This window comes from Andrographis paniculata, unplaced genomic scaffold (genome assembly GCF_009805555.1).
Source record: "Andrographis paniculata isolate CXL003 unplaced genomic scaffold, ASM980555v1 Contig57END, whole genome shotgun sequence".
NCBI classification, from domain to species: domain Eukaryota; kingdom Viridiplantae; phylum Streptophyta; class Magnoliopsida; order Lamiales; family Acanthaceae; genus Andrographis; species Andrographis paniculata.
In genome coordinates, this window is record NW_026137592.1 from 6,037,734 (window position 1) to 6,043,733 (window position 6,000).

The window sequence follows — 6,000 nt, forward strand, 5'->3', positions numbered from 1 at the left end:
GGATAATGGTAGCAGGGTCAAAATAAAGAGGTCGGTCAGAAGAAGGGCGGTCGAATGAGTAAGTCGGATGGTGTGCAGTCAGTTAAGCAAGTCGGTTGGTGTGCGTTCGGGTTCGGCGTCGGATGGTCCGCGCCAGATAGGCAGGTCGGGAAGGCCGCGGTCGGATAGGCAGGTCGGGAAGTCCGCGATCGGATAAATAGGTTGGTTGATCCGCAGGCGGATAGACAGGTCGGTTGGTTCGCAGTCGGATAGATAGGTCGGTTGGTCCGCAGGCGGATAGCCAGGTCGGTTGGTCCGCAGGCGGAAAGACATGTGGGAAGGTTCGCGGTCGGATAGGCAGGTTGGTTGCTGCGAAGATCAAGTGGGAGGAACAGTAGTTTGGTCGCTTGGTGGGTGCGGCCAGGGAATCGTTTGGTTTAGAAAGAGGAGATAAAGAAATATAATCAATTATATAAATATATATTTTTTTTATATCAGTGCAACCAACCAATTTAAAAAAAAAATTCTTTGGATGAGAAGGAGAAGAACCGTGCAGTCGGCTGGCATATGGACTCTCAGACGGTCTCTTGGTATAAGGACTGCCAGACTATCTCTTGGTAGAAGGACTGTCAGACGGTCTATTGGTAAATATATGTATTCAACAGCCGTCCGGTCGGCCGCAATTTTTTTTGTTTTGCGTGCCCACCAAATTAAAAAATCCCTGCATTAGTTTCAAATGCATTTTTTAATATATCATAGATTTAAAATATTATAACTAAATTATTGTATTAAAGTAAATTTTACGATCTACAAAATGATATCCATCAATATATTTTCTACAACTAAATCACTACAAATTAACTAATGGAATTGGAAAAACACAAACCTCAACAATACACAATATCCTCACTATAACTGACAACGTGGGGGTAAATTTAGCCATAAAACAAAATATATGTTAATTTGACATTACTGAATAGTTATTGTTTTCAACACGTATTCAAATGTCGTAATGGACGTAAGGTCAATAAAGAGAAATGACCCATTTTAACTTTCTTTACAATATAAACCACAATATTATTGAAATTAAAACCATACAATTTTATACATTAAGGGTGCTTAGAAGACATTCAAAAAAAAGAAAACATTGACGAAGCAGTAAATGTCAATTAATAGACATTGTCAACGTGGATTATTGAGTAAGCAGTAGGCTTCAATGCTCAGTACAAATATGCTTCTAAACTATACAATAACCAAAAATTTTGGGCCATCAGTAGGCATTAATTAGTGGATATTTGTATCGTGAATCATTGAGATGGGAAAAGTGGAAATGTGCCACGGACAACCTTTGTCCTCATAGTTGTTTTAGTAGGCCAAAAACTGCATATGCCAAAAGATATGTTGATGTTGATGAAAAATATTTCTTCATACTGAGTTTACTCTTTTTGGTGGGTGTTGCAGGTTGCTTTTCTTTTGTTGTGTGGTTTGTGGACAAGAAGCTATCATCATCAATCAGCAACGGTGTTAGGTTTTTGCGGATGCTACCTATTATATAAATTAGTAACATTGTAAGTAAATGTGAATATGAAAGAGTAATTTTATGTTTGAGATGGTTATATATATAAGTAAAATTATAACATGCATTTATGGTGGACATGATTACTTAACTTGTATTTGGAGCATGGAATGGTGAATCTGATGTTGTAATCTGCGATAGTGATGGAGTGAGTCCCGATGCTTTCGGATTGATATGGGTTGGTGAATCAGTTGTACCTAAATTCAGCTGGTCTTCAACTAAAAAAGGTTAAATAGACGATCATTACAATGTTACATTTAGAACGGATAGTACTTTTGGTTTTTAGATCAATGACATAGTAAAGTGAATTACCCAAATTCAATACTTCCACGGTGTTGATAGTATTGTTGTCTGTGTTGAACTTTACTGACGTTGGTTTTTTTTTCCTGATTGTGAAGGTGAAGTCGGTATTGCTGACAACTTTGTTGCGACTTTCGCACAATGAAAGAAGCTCCTGGAAATGGTATATACCAATATAAGGTTATATTGGTAGTAAAGTTGTCTGGTTATGTGATATATTGAAATTTGCATTAGTGTTCCAGGAGCTACTTTAAAAAAGGTGTTATATTGTAGCGTTATATTACCTTTTCTGTTCAGGCTTGCAAAAGTTCGAGCTGACAATCCAAAAGTATTGCTACAGTTTTCTCATATGCAATGCATTTGACGGAGCCAGTTGTGTCTGCAATTTTCACGTTCAACAAGTATCTGCAATTGTGAAAATGAATTAGTTATATAAGAATTTAGAAGTAAATGCTGCAAAAAGCTTTACTATACCTTGCTTCACATTTTTGAACTCTTGAACAGCGAAAACAATGGAAATGTGGTTAACACGTGTTTTTGTGGATGTGTGGCATTTGGCACACGCACCATATGAGAACTTAAATTTTGTTGGTACAAGGATTTCATAGGTTCCTCTAATTCTATGATCAGTTGCCTGCTTATTGAATTTACAATAGTTAGTAAAAAAAGGTCTACGTACATTAGTATTGGATGATAAATGGTTGGGAACTTAACTGGTGAGTCGCACATTGTTTTCACTGTTGAAAGTCCCAAATTTGGTACTATTGCATGTTGGGCTGGACTTTCAGAATTCTTTAAGGATACCACTTCGTCAAGATATGCCTTCTCATATTGTTTCCTAAACCAAATTTCTTTGTATTAATTTAAAAATGTTTAAACTATGTTTAAACTAAGAGATTGATAATAATGCCTTAAATTTTACCATTGATGAAGTGCCATCCTCTCCGGGTATGGTGGATCAAATAGAAAGTTAGCCATTGACATGGCAGACAATAAAACCCCTAATTTAAACCTCAACGAAAATATTATTGTGAGCAATATGTTACATGTGCTGCTATGTTGTATAACATTACACTGATATTAACAAATTGTCATATATGATAAATAAATCTGTTGTTACTAATGATGAAGGATGAGCGACGCATATGCTATTGTAAAGAGAGGATACAATAACATTAAACATAGCAAAGATAGGATTTTATATTAAAATAATCCCTTATTGAAATTAACATTAAACATTTTTTGTTAGTTTAGAGATAAAATAATGTGAAGCTACCTTTAAAACTTGAAGCCTTGATGTTAAGTGCTGCCATAATTGGTCTTTCTGAAAGTAGAGAGTGGATTTTATATCCTTCTGCCTGTACCAGATCATTCCAAATAGTTAACTGTGTTGGCAATTTCCTGTTGATAGAAATAATTTGTTAACTTTTACACACAGGTTGAAAAATATTACTAATGTTATTTGATAGAGAAATTGAAATTACTCTTCAGTAACGATTGTTATTTCTTGTAGTTTGTCGGTTCATCTGAGCTTGACGGGACCAACATCGATTACAACGCCGATGACATCTATAATATATTCGGATATAATCATTTTGACATTGTCACAAGTAAGAGGTAAGTGGTAATGCAAAGAAGATGAAAGATTGTGACATATAAGTTAAAGAATATGTTTCTACTATTAAGGAAATTTTTCAAATGCAGTATATGTATGATTGATAGCAATAAAGTATATTACCAAAGAAAGACTTAGAGTCCAAAAAAGCTTGCAAACTCGATAGTCTGACGAAGGATGGCTTTGCGACCAGACTATTTATAGCTTCATAAAAAATTAGGGATATGCATGACTTCTGGTTCAGGATGATTTGTACATTTGGATTATACCCTGAAAGTGTTGTGCTGAATGGCTTGGAAAAATCTCCGTAGATATCGTACGTCTGAAATAAGCTTAAGCATTCATCCAATTTAGAAATATCGTGTTCGAATGCACACGCTTGGATTTTTGTTCCCTACATTGATTAATAAAATGTATTAAATATTTTAAAAATGTTTAAACAATTATGGGTATATAAAGGAAATTAAAAACATTGAGGAACTGAAGGGGTGAGGGTAAGGATGAGGACAAACATTGGAATCTACAAAAATGTATCTTTTGTAGGCCTTTTCTATCCGACTGGAAATGCGCTCGGCTGAAGTCTCGAGTAGCATAACCCGAATGGTCCACTTTGGAAGATTCACTGTAAGGTTGGCAACATTTGTTATTTCTTGCTCTTCGTCCATTTCAGATACTTGTGTGAGAATCGCAAGTTGCTCGAAGAATAAGTTAGAAGTATGTACGGTATTACCGAAAATAAATTATGATAAAGTTTAAGTGTGGAGGATTGAGTTTTCTGTGTTTCAATAATTTTTATAACTGTGCAGTTGTAGGCTCTTACTTCTGCCCAATTTGCGCCGGTTATGTGTGGGAAGATGTACTGTGAGATGTGGTTGAATGCTTTTACGTATAAGTCTTTCTGGAAGTAGGTATTATTATGACTGGATACTAAAGATACAATCGCTCTGAATTATTAAGTAGAGTTGTTAATATGATATATTTTAAAACTATGTCTAAGGAAGTAAAGACTATTGTCTACAGTAGTGAAGAATATTTAATTAATAAATGTTTCTCATATAGACTGTTGCAGAACAATGAGGAATGTTTTCGATACAAATGCTTGAGTGGTGTAAATGCAATCATTACAATTGTTTTTGAATTAATTATATCTATTGTACCTGTTCTGCACACAAATTTAGGGAAATATTGTTGCTTCTAATCTTGTATAAGAGATGCAACTGCATTCAATGTTATATATTGCGAGAAGCAATCGTCTGTACCAGAGGACTCATTTAGAGAGGACCAGTTCTTTCATGGATGAATCAGGTCAATGTTTGCAGGTATAATTTCGCAGTTGGTTAAGCAGGACTGATGGTTCGCAGTCAGTTGAGCAAGTCGGGCGGTCCGAAGTCGGTTGAGTAGGTCGGATGGTCCGCCGAAGGATGGTTCGTGGTCGGACCAAATAAAGTTGGGCGGAGACAGAGGTGGTCTGATACGGAGGCCGGTTGATACGGAGTTCGTACTAAGTGAGGTCGGGCGAAGAAGGTCTGTTAATTGGTCACCTACTTAAGTGAACAGTAGTTCAGTCGATTGTTTGGGGCGACCAATGACTTGTCTGATAGTTCATTTTCCAGCCAATTAAAGAGACCAGATAGTGGTCACTTGATGGAGCGGCCGATGAGTCGGATGATATATATATGTACAACCAACCTATTTTTAAAAAAAAAAAAATTCTTTTTTGGATAATTATTTTTTCTATTTTTTCTATAAATATATAATTTTTATATCAGTACAACAAACCAATTTAAAAAAATATATATTTTTTCTTTCGATATTTTTTTTTCTATTTTATTAAAAAAATATTTTCTACAAAATGATATATATACTGAATTGGTCGGATGACTAATAGGAGGAGAACCGTCCAGTAAGTAGTCGGTTGGGATAGAAAGAGGAGGGAAAGAAATATAAAAAATTATATAAATATATCTTTTTCATATGTATGCAACCAACCAATTAAAAAAAATATATATTTTTCTTTGGATAATTTTTTTTCTATTTTATTAATAAATTCTTCTGAACAAAATGATATATACACTGAATTGGTCAGATGACAAGGAGGAGAACCGTCCAGTAGGTAATCGGTTGGGATAGAAAGAGTAGAGAAAGAAATATAATAAATTATATAAATATATATTTTTTTATTTGTGCAACCAACCAATTTAAATATATATATATTGTTTGGATAAGTTTTTTCTATTTAAGTGTGGAGGATTGAGTTTTCTGTGTTTCAATAATTTTTATAACTGTGCAGTTGTAGGCTCTTACTTCTGCCTAATTTGCGCCGGTTATGTGTGAGAAGATGTACTGTGAGACGTAGTTGAATGCTTTTACGTATAGGTGTTTCTGGAAGTAGGTGTTATTATGACTGGATACTAAAGATACATTCGATCTGAATTATTAAGTAGAGTTGTTAATATAATATATTTTAAAACTATGTCTAAGGAAGTAAAGACTATTGTGTACAGTAGTGAAGAATATTTAATTAATAAAT